Source organism: Oreochromis niloticus, linkage group LG12, assembly GCF_001858045.2.
Source record: "Oreochromis niloticus isolate F11D_XX linkage group LG12, O_niloticus_UMD_NMBU, whole genome shotgun sequence".
Classification (NCBI taxonomy): domain Eukaryota; kingdom Metazoa; phylum Chordata; class Actinopteri; order Cichliformes; family Cichlidae; genus Oreochromis; species Oreochromis niloticus.
The window spans coordinates 2,162,796-2,174,005 of NC_031977.2; the positions used below are offsets into that span (position 1 = coordinate 2,162,796).

General features: G+C 42.2%; 1 long non-coding RNA gene across 1 annotated transcript; it reads right to left on the reverse strand.

The window, feature by feature from the left end:
• Positions 1–2,086: 2,086 nt before the first annotated feature.
• On the reverse strand, positions 2,087–7,412 carry LOC102076529 (uncharacterized). The gene is made up of 4 exons (XR_003222363.1): positions 7,212–7,412; positions 6,751–6,828; positions 2,380–2,542; positions 2,087–2,262 (listed from the first exon to the last, which is right to left on the reverse strand). It is a non-coding gene; the product is annotated as an uncharacterized LOC102076529 (long non-coding RNA).
• Between the last annotated feature and the right edge of the window lie 3,798 nt (positions 7,413–11,210).

An 11,210-nucleotide genomic window follows, 5' to 3' on the forward strand; every position in this document is an offset into this window, starting at 1 on the left:
ACACCATACCCTAACCATGCCCCTCAAATAAAAAGGTATAAAGCAAAACTATTTGTGATGACAGACTGAATCAGTCAGGGACATCAGATGTGTTTGATAATGTAGTCCAACCCATCAAGCAGATGAATGTTCACCCTGTGCATTTAATGAAGATTTCAAAACCAAATCGAATCATTTGGCTCAGAACCCTCCAGTGTTCATTCGATCAGGTTGCAGATCCATCCATGTTTTATTTTTTTGAATTTTCATGTTTGGGACACGAATTAAAAAGCTTTTACCGAAATAAAAACTGTCCAGCTCTGGCTTTGTTCTGCTTATGATTAGGAGACGAGAGAAGAAACGACGGGATGATTGGCGTGCCGTGGATTTGTGATTTGCAGACAATAGTATGGCTGCGACTTCTTCCAAAAAGAAATATAGATTCGTGCCATGTGACAGATCTTTCAAGTTAAGCTTTAAGTTATTAGTAGAAGACAGAAAGTTTAAAGTACGTAACATATTGCAAACACATTCAGGCTCAAAATAAAGTGTAAACGGAAATAGGACTGACGACTGCTCAAGTGTAAAGAACGGCAATGTGTGTTTAATTAAAGCCCTTTGGGTTATTTCCTGTAGCAGAAAGAAAAGGTCAGCTGAACAGGATCTAAGAGCAGAGAGGGGACAGTGAGTATGTGGCACCATCCTTTCTAGAGATGCACTGAAATGTGTAATGAATCAGTCCTCTTTCTATCCCCAAGCTTCATGAAATCCTCTTTAATACTGAATAACAATCCAATTATGAAGCACTTCTCTGAGCTCGTCTAAGAGAACTGGCACACACTCAATAATGTCCCATGTTCTCTGCAAAGGGGGGCTTCCCTGAGGTTTAGGCAGTGCGAAGCACACCAAAGAAGGCCATTGTGTTACACACAATGAAGGCCTTTGGAAATTATGGAGGAGGAGAGGTTGTGTCAGGACCTCGCATCAACATTTTGTCAGAGATGCACAGACAAAGATGTTCTGAAACACCCACTGATTTTGGCATGACTAGATAACAGGTAGTCTGGCACATGCAGAGATAAATAAAATAAACAAATGGAGCTGTAGAGTCCCTTTCCAAATCTGATCAAACATCTCTGGCAAGGAAAGAAGCCCAGTCTGTTGGTTGTGTGAGGGGAATATGCATCTGCCAGTAATCAGGAACAATAGAGCTGTGCAGCATCCGGACTTTAATAAATCACTGAAGTAATATTACATAAATAAGAAGATAAAGTGAACATTTAGCAATACCTTGCTTCATATTCATTATTGTGCATTAAACCAAGCTGTACAGTCAGCATGTTGCCAAAGCCTCTTGGAGATCAGGGCGTGTGTGCGCCAGATCTTTCTATTCCGACTGCTTACATTCTTGGTTTCTAGAATTTGTTTTCTTTGTATCTGTTCAATGAGCTCAAGCTCGAGTTTAACCTCTTAACATCCACTTGAGATAAATTTTAATACCCCGCCTAGACTTAGAGTAGGATTTTACCAATGACGAGAACGTGGACCCAAAGAGGCAGAACGAGACACGGACAGGCTGAGGCGCAAAACACAGATTCTATTTAGAAAAAGTCTCACAGGGAAATGTTTGTGTGGGACAGAACTAGAGTGCCTAAACTATTCATGAGACGGAGGAAACATGTAACACAGGCGTAGGTGTTCTGGGATGGAAAGAGAGAACGATTAGCTGATAAGGGGAAACCGGGGTGAGGATGAACTAAATAACCTAACACCAAGGGACTTATTTTAAAAGTAGACGCAGAGTGTCCTGGGAGGGGAACGGCTGCAGGGTGAGCATCCTTGACGACTGTGCAGGAATTGAGAGATGGACCTGGGAATGTCCAACAGCCCAAGGTAAATGGTAAATGGCCCATATTTGTATAGCGCTTTACACATTCAGTCATCCACCCATTCACACACAGGTGTATGGCAAGCTACATTGTAGCCACAGCCACCCTGGGGCGCACTGACAGAGGCGAGGCTCCCGGACACTGGCGCCACCGGGCCCTCTGACCACCACCAGTAGGCAACGGGTGAAGTGTCTTGCCCAAGGACACAACGAGCGAGACTGTCCGAGCCGGGGCTCGAACCAGCAACCTTCCGATTACAAGGCGAACTCCCAACTCTTGAGCCACGATCGCTCCGGTGAGGGAGGCAGGAGGGCAGAGTGAAACTGAGCGTGTGTCCAGGATCCAAACATCCAGAGAGGCGAGTGTTCAGACCGGAAATGTTTCCGTAGCAACACTGGAGGCACAGACAGAAAGTAGATGAGACATAAAAAACACAGAATGCAAGAACCAGAGTGAGATGTACTAACAGTGGTTAGCAGACAAATTGGTGGAGGGTAGATAAGCTGCTGACCTTTAACACTGGCTCATGATCTCTGGACTGCTGTTAGGTGAGCCCACCAGGTGCGTTAATGAGAGCCCTGCCCAAAGGTGGGGCTGTGAGTGAAGACAAGGGAAAGCCACAGCCTCTCATCCAGCCTCTGACACCTTCCACCCTTTTTCATCTGGGTGGAAAACTGTTGAGACAAAATGTATGAGGATTCATTTGAAGTGTCACTTGTTTATCAATTCCTTAAACAAACTGACTAAAAAGCACACGGTACAAGAGTCTGAGCCCGTCATGGTCAGTCGAACTTACTATTTATATTTCAGTTTATTAGTTCACTGTGTTTCTCCCTCTGTTTTCCTTTTGTAGCCACATTTTCCTGTTTGTTTATCGTTATGTAACTTCTGTTTTCCTTTGCCAGTTAGTTTTCTTCCCCTCATGTCTTTCCTTCAAACTTGGTCCGAGCGTCTCGCAGCCTCCCTGTACGCTCCCTGCCAGTAATGAATGGCAGGCTTTGTGAAATACTGAAACATCGGAATCAGTTGCGCAGAATTGTATCAAGGTTTCAAAGCAATCTCACACCCAGCTCCACTTGTTGGCAACTATTGCTGTCATCACATTTCAATAACGCTACTTTGTGAAATAATAACAAAGACAAATGTTGCACAATTCAAAACAAAGCAATCTTTATACCTGACTAATGATAAGAAGAAATGAGAAATACAGCTATAAACAAGGCAATAAAAAAGAAAAATGAACAATGTGCTTTAGTAGATGAGGCTGCTGCAATGCACAGAAAAACAATTCATAAAACAAGCTGAACAAAAGCTGCTGTAGTTCTTAAATTAGGCTGAACTGGCTTCACTTCTGTTAATTATTACTCCAACCTTGAAAAACAACTCAAAGATTTGCAGCACTGCAGAGATGTAAAAGTGTCTATTGTTATGCTCCTGGAGTTATAGTATACACTAAACATTTCAACTACATTACTTGAAACAGTTAGTTTTACATTGTTTTAGTTTGTTGATTACGTAGATGTTTTATTTAGGACAACCAAAGTCCCTAAAATTACTCTGGTTTAAAGAAACCACATAATTACTGTAGTGTACTTATAGTCTGATTAATTTAACGGAATACAATGGTACAGATATTTACTGTAGAAATAGAATGGTTGAGCTATACATTGTGGGGTAACATACATTTAGAGGGTGTACTTGGGTATTTTCAGCAGTTGAGCCTTTTATCTGTATTGGATTAATCAGCTGCAGCAGCTGTGTTTATGGGAAATTTTGACCAGCCTTTGAGAAGCATATTTGTGAGACACTGCTGTTCAATGAGAAGCCCTGGCTCACAGTCTCCACTCTACACGAAGTTAGGACTCTGTGCACGGCAGTCAAGTTCATCCACACCAAACTTGCTTAACTATGTCTTTGTGCACTGGTGCACAGTCATGCTGGACCAGGAAGTAGCCATCCCCAAACTGTTCACTCAAACTGAAATGTGACAAATGTCTTGGTATGCCGAAGCATTAAGAATTCCTTGCAGTGGAACTAAGGGGCCATGCCCAACTTTTGAAAAACAACCCCACACCATAATCCACCAAACCTTACACTTGGCACAGTGCAGTCAGACAAGTACCTGTCTCCACTGCTCTAGAGTCCAGTGACAGTGTGCTTTACACCACTGCATCCGACATTTTGCGTTACGCTGATGTACGGCTTGGATGCAGCTGCTCGGCCATGGGAACCCATTCCATGAAGCTCTCTACTCACTGTTCTCGAGCTAATCTGAAGACATGAAGCTCGGAGGTCTGCAGCAACTGACTCTGCAGAAAGTTGCTCTGTGCACTATGCATCTGCTGACCGTGCTCTTTGGTTTTATGTGGCCTACCACATTGTGGCTGAGTTGCCGTCATTATATAACTATTATATAATCACTTGTTTATTTGGCTTAAATGTTACTGAGATTAAAAATGATATTTTGAGACTAGAAGAAGGCAGCAGAAGTTGACATTTTAGATCCACACCCAGAAAACTCCTGATTCTGATAATCTGATCAAGAATCTAGGGACAATCAATCTAAAGTTTCTACCACCTGACCTTTTGGCCATGCCTGTAATTGTTGCCACAGGGGGCCCAAGAATTATTTGGTCTTACAGTATTACCTGTGTACTGAGGGTAAAAAAGTTTAGATAATTTAGCAGGACAGCTGATTCCACAGGTTTATCAGCTTCTAGTTGTCTTATCCTATATGTTGTTGTTTGGTATCCTGTTACTCCTGCCCACTCATTCGTATAAATCTTATTCAGTTGCAATAAAATTATTCTCAAATGTTTAAGAGAGTAATGCCCTTTCTTTCCAGCATTTGGACAACGATTATCTCATGTGATTTCAGTTCTTGTGCATAACTTTTATATGAACAAGACCGTAAAGCTGAAGTGCAAACTACACACCATCTACTGCTGCTTATATACAGCACCTGTTAAGACAACATGCTAACAAAAAGGTGCCATGAAAAACGCCTGGAGCTGAATTTATGTTGATCCGACCAGCCAAAGCTGTCCAGCAGGTAACAGATGCAGTGATGAGCAGTCAGGCTTGTAGCACTGTAGCCCCCGTTTCTACAGATGAATCACTGCAGGCACTATGACGTCTTCAGCCTTGCTGTTGGGTTTGTGTTTATATTTCTACACTCAAAGAATGATCTTGTGTATGACTGTGTACCTCAGAGCATCATGTTGTAGAGTAATGCAATGCATTATTTTAAAGTAACAGGTAATGTGTAATACATTCCTTTTCTGTCATGGCTACAGATTTATTGCACCCAGAAAGCACACTATCACAAAGAACCTCACAGTAATGTTTATTTACAACATTCAATAAGGTGAACAGAGACATGAAGAAGGACTCACAATAAACGACTGGCAGTCAGAGCCTATAAAGAGGAACGGGGAGAATTAGCACAAGCAGCAGGTGTGTCACAGAGACTGGAGGGTATCAGTTTGAACTGGGAGACGTAGAAATCAGGGTGAGACCAATGCCAGATGGATTCATCACGTTGCCAACAACAAAAGGACCAAGATATCTGGTTTTGAATTTACAGGTGATGGCTTAGATCAGCGGTCCCCAACCCCCGGGCCTCGGACCGGTACCGGTCCGTGAGTCGTTTGGTACCGGGCCGCGAGAGCTGAGGCTCAGGTGTGAAATGTATGGTTTTCAGGGTTTTTATCGGTTTTCAGCGTTATTTTGTTATCGTTTTTATCGTTAACTCGGTTTTCCTGGGTCTTTTCACGTGTGTTATGAATAAATCTTCTTTTTTTCGGTACCGGTACTAGTTTTATTTTGTTGTATTTATCCGCGACACCTTAAAGGCCGGTCCGTGAAAATATTGTCGGGCATAAACCGGTCCGTGGCGCAAAAAAGGTTGGGGACCGCTGGCTTAGATGATAAAAATACTTTCTGACCTGAATGATGTTTAGGGTCTGTGGCTCTTATTCTATTGGTTAAAGCATTGGTTCGGATCAGCAGTCCTGTGTAGGGCCTCCTGGTTCTGTCTCCACATGCTGGTGGTCCTAAACTGATGACACAGTCATCTGAGTAACAGACTTGGATCAAACAGGCTTCAAAGGGAGATGGATGTTAGTGTGTTATAAAGTGTGAGGGCCATCAATATGATTAGTGTCAGTGATGCAATGATTCCTGTTTTTTTTTCCTCGCGTGCATTTTAGCTGTCAGATTTCTTCAGTTCTGCACTTATAAGGAGACGACTTGGCACAGAAGGAAAAATCAACTTGGATAGTCAAGTTTATCAGCTTCTCTAAATCCGCAACCTCACGTCTCGTAGCCAACTCAACCTTTAACTATATAATCCAAGCATGATAGAACTGATATACAATCTATAGCAAGTACTCTGGCCTATTTTACTTCATGAGTCTGGTTATATACAGACCAGAAATCACCAACAGAGCACAAATAAGACATCAACTCAGTGGGGTTGGAGACTAAATATACCCAGGCCGCAGTCATAGAGTCTCCTAACACACTGTAACAAGGCAGCCTTTTGTGGCTGGATTTACAGTGAGGACGACGCCTGAGACACAGTATGGTGGAAGCCAGAGGTGTCCACATATATCTAAAGGCATGGCACTGAATGGCAGTCTAAGCCTTCTAACAACAACAGCAACCACTCCCTCATCTAATGACAAATGGCAGCCTTAAATAAACTCAGCTGGTAAGGACAAAACCATTATTTACTCTCAGGTGACTTTACCAAATTCTAACATGTCACCAACATTCTGTAAATATATACACACATTTTACCATTCTCTGATAATTAAATCTTTTATATTTTAACCTTACACCTTAAGCTTATGATGAAAAAAACCAAAAACCCACGTACAGAGATTCCCCACACTCCCTTCCCTCCTGGAAGTTTGAATGGTGTCCGGACCCCCGAGGAAACATTTGTCCAAACACCCTGGAGAGGACACAGAAAACACAGGTGAGTAATCACATCTCACAGCAGCTTCTTTGCACCAACATTCTTACCTCTAGACTTTGCACACACGTGCCTATGTTTTACCTAACAGTAGACCTTATTTGTTCCCAGTAACAAATCTCTCCTCCACACAGACAACCACCACAATCAATGAGGAGCAGCTGTGCAGGACCTGGAACAACAGGCTACCTGCTAATTATTAAAATACTCAATAAATATTCAATAAACAATTAAACCTATTGTGTCCAAATGGTTATTGATGTGCCAATCTATGCTTAAAGTGCAGTGATAAATCAAGTGCTAGTTAAAGTGCTTTTAATAAAGTGAGAAAGTGCTCCTGAAGTGCTGTACGAGTGACTTACTTTGTAGGCAGGGTCAGTCTGGGAGAGAACCACAGTCACAGCTGAGCATTAATACAGTCCTCATATAAGCAGCTCCACACGTCTGCCCACTAATCGACCTGAATGAGGAAAAAACACCCAGCCAGGCTCCACTCAGACCTTTTTTGATTAATTATGTGATAAAACATCTTCAGATTGTAACAATGAATGAGAACTACTCTTTCTGTGATGCCCAAGCTTTTAAAGAATTTCTCATGTTTTTACAACCTCAGTTATTTCAGAGTTGAGCCAAGGACACAGGCTGTTCAACACCCCCCACCAGTTGCTCTATTATTGCTTTGTTTTTGTTCCAGCGATGACCCATCCTGCCCAGGGCAAGGATTCAAGTTTCATCACACACATTCCCTGTTCTGCCCCAGAAACACTGCAAGTCTAAATGTTGAGCATTACAGTTACAGACCTTATACACATCCACCCACATTGTGCTCTGAGTGAATAAATCGATATACATTAGTGAAAACACCATGTAATTCTTCCAAGACTCTGTCCATAAGAAGTGGAACAGCAGTGATGACTCTTTTACTAGCCTGACAGAGAGAAACCCCTTTGGAGAAGAGCTGACAAATTACTTCCAGACCAGTTATACTGGAAACACGTTCTACTTTTATTTTTGAGAAGCACACACATATATATCTTCAGATGGTAACAAGGGAAGGTAGTTCGAACTCAGGGGATCGCAGTACCAAAAGGCAACATTCCAGACATAGAGGACAGCTACAATTACCTGGGAATCCCACAGGCAACTGGGAACCACGCTAGGAAAGCTGCAACCACCAAGTACCTGCAGAGGGTCAGGCAAGTCCTGAAGAGTCAGCTGAACGGGAAGAACAAGATCCGGGCCATCAACACCTACACCCTGCCCGTGATCAGGTACCCTGCTGGGATAATAAGCTGGCCAAAGGAAGAGATAGAAGCCACTGACATCAAGAACAGGAAGCTCCTGACCATACATGGAGGGTTTCACCCTGAGGCTGCACACTAAATGGAAGGAAGGAGGCCGGGGACTAGTGAGTGTCAGTATGTACCTATCTGTGAGGTATGTACCACCGGCAGATAGAGGAGGTGGCTGATATCCAGAAATCCTACCAGTGGCTGGACAAAGCTGGACTGAAAGACAGCACAGAGGCACTAATCATGGCAGCACAAGAACAAGCTCTGAGCACAAGATCCATAGAGGCTGGGGTCTATCACACCAGGCAAGACCCCAGGTGCAGGCTGTGTAAAGATGCCCCAGAGACAATCCAGCACATAACAGCAGGGTGCAAGATGCTAGCAGGCAAGGCATACATGGAACGCCATAACCAAGTGGGACCTGAATTTTGTTTACGTCCAACAGTAATGATTGCAATAAGTTTGTTTAGTTTTTGTTTTCAACTTTCAGTTAACAGAGCGAATACTGCAAACTACACTGGTGATAAATACATCCTAACAGCTGCGGCTGGCATTTATAAAAGCCCACAAACAAGAGTTCAGCTCCACTCTCTGTCACACTGCCACACCCAGCAACAGAGGCCAGCTCTAAAGCCAAACATTAACACCACTCTGCAGCTGAAGGAGTGTTAATTTTTTGCCTCGTCACATACAAGATTTATTTGTTGGATTTATTCACGGTGCACCTAATACACACCTGTTGTCCAGTCCCATTTCCAAAAGATATTGGGATACTGTGGAAGGAGCCAGTATAAACAGAATACCATGATTTCAAGATCATTTAAAGACCATGTTTAACTGAAGCCAGTGTAAAGTTGATTTATCAAATACTGACAATGGAAAGCTCTGCCTTTACAGTCATGGGTACTTCACCTGAGATTTGGGTCAATTTAAAAATAAAGTTTATTTCTGGCATGTGAAATTTTACCAGGGACTTTCAACTTGAGCACAAGGGACAGTGCAAGTAGTCAAACTAAAGTTTCCAACAAAGAAGCTATACCACAAGATACCCATACAGGAGAAAGACGGGCTAAATGTGTTTCTGAGTGAAATGAAAATAGCTTTTGAATTTGTCAGAATAATCTCTGTCCTGATTACTACGAAGAACAATAAAAAAACCCATAAATTTCATATTCCGATGGCACAAGGTGAGAGTTGGGCTGACATGGATAATGACTTTGACATCAGAGGTACGTGGCTAAAACAAAACCCAACTGTAATCTAAACAAACCTGATAATGTAGATCCAAAAGCCTAGAATCAAAATGAAGGTGGGTAGTAAACGTAGAAGTCTGGCCTGTACTAGAGCAGTGCTGATATTTAGTACATCTGCACTTGTGCAAGTGTGGTATTGCTTGACTTTGGTATGTCAGTGCTGCATAATGTTCATGTAATGGTTTCAGTGCATGCCATCGCATTGTTTTATTCTCAAGCATTCACTTGTCTTGGCTCTTTGTTTACTCTCCAGTTGTAAGATTTTAGGGTGTCTCCAAGATTTTCTTTAGGAATTCTAATGAGGCTCGAGTATTCAGCACCACTTAAGTGTAACTAAATGTCAGCTGCAAAGAGACATTATGGGTGGGCTTTGATCAAAGTGTAGTCTGATGGTTCCATGCAATCCCACACATACTTGCAGCTCAGCACAGAGCGAGCCTCCCCCCATATCCCTCATCAGCCGTGCTGAATTCTGGCAGAGTGTCAGAAGCTGGAATCTGGGCTAATAAAGAATAAGACCATTGTAGTGATGGTCAGCTCTGCTGTTTCTGTCCACTGCCACTATTCCTTGCACCACAGACAGCTGTTGTCTAGAGGCTAATAGCTATGACACATATTTCTCTTGCGTGCACACAATCACACAGGCTTCATTCATTGGACAATAGTGCAGGGAACTTCTGGAAGTGATCTGGGGCATTTCTGAATTATTAATAAACATAATGAGAAATCTTGGAAGGTTAAAGCGTTTTGCGTGAAAGCATTTGTAGGATGAGAAAATGGAGCCTATTATCATCTCTGCCATCAGGGAGGAACCAACATGATGGGGCGTCTGCGTCTCCTGAGTCAACCAGAGGAAACAAAGATGCTATAACTGAACTGTGGGGTTATTGTTAGTGCAGTGTATTATATTCAAACCCCCAGCAGTCTCCTTCCTTTTGTCCTTGAGAAGTTTTTTGTTCCACTAGTTGATAGCTGTTCTCATTGCTTTTTTGTTGAAGACTTTTTACACAAGTAAAGATGAATATATTTTTATTATAATAGTTCAGAGAGCTACATTTTCTTAATTTATCAAACCGGGGTCAAGGGGGTCTAAAACCTATCCAAATTGTCATGAATGATGAAAAGACTTTCATCAGGGTAAACAAACTATCCATGGATGAGAATCTTATTTATTAATATTATTTGCTGTAAGTGCACATGAGTGTGTATGCATTATGAGCCCCGAGGTTCACAAAATAGTTTCAAGTTTAAAAAACAGATGTCAACATGATGCCTAGAATTCACCTCCTGATAATGAAGTTTGGATCATCGACCCTCTCAGACTTTTTCAGACTGTAGAACATAACGTTGTAAGACATACGGGGATTTCACAGTGGGTGACAGGAAATATGTGCAGATAAGGAGACGAACAGGATGATATTACAATTCTTCTCCATTATATGGTTGCCCAAGGTGCTTAGTAAGAGATGACTGGTCTGTTAAGATGAAAAATTACAGAGGGCTTGTTTGCCTCCTAATACTAGCTCTATATTTGAAACCATATCTCTCCCTTTCTTGTATTTTTAAACCTGCATAGCCTTAATTTTTTAGTTAACCCTTAGATTTCCTGGACAAGATATTGTCCTAGGTCTCATTGTCACAACCTCATTAGGAACCATAATTATTCATTTTCAATGACCGCACTTCTGCACGTGTAATATGCAGATCATAACTGATCTCAAAGCAGTGAAAGCAGAGCCACTTATATTTGTGTTGGTCAAACTCATGTGTCTCAGTCTCAGCGTTAGTTTCCTGTTTTATTTTGATAGTCTCCTGA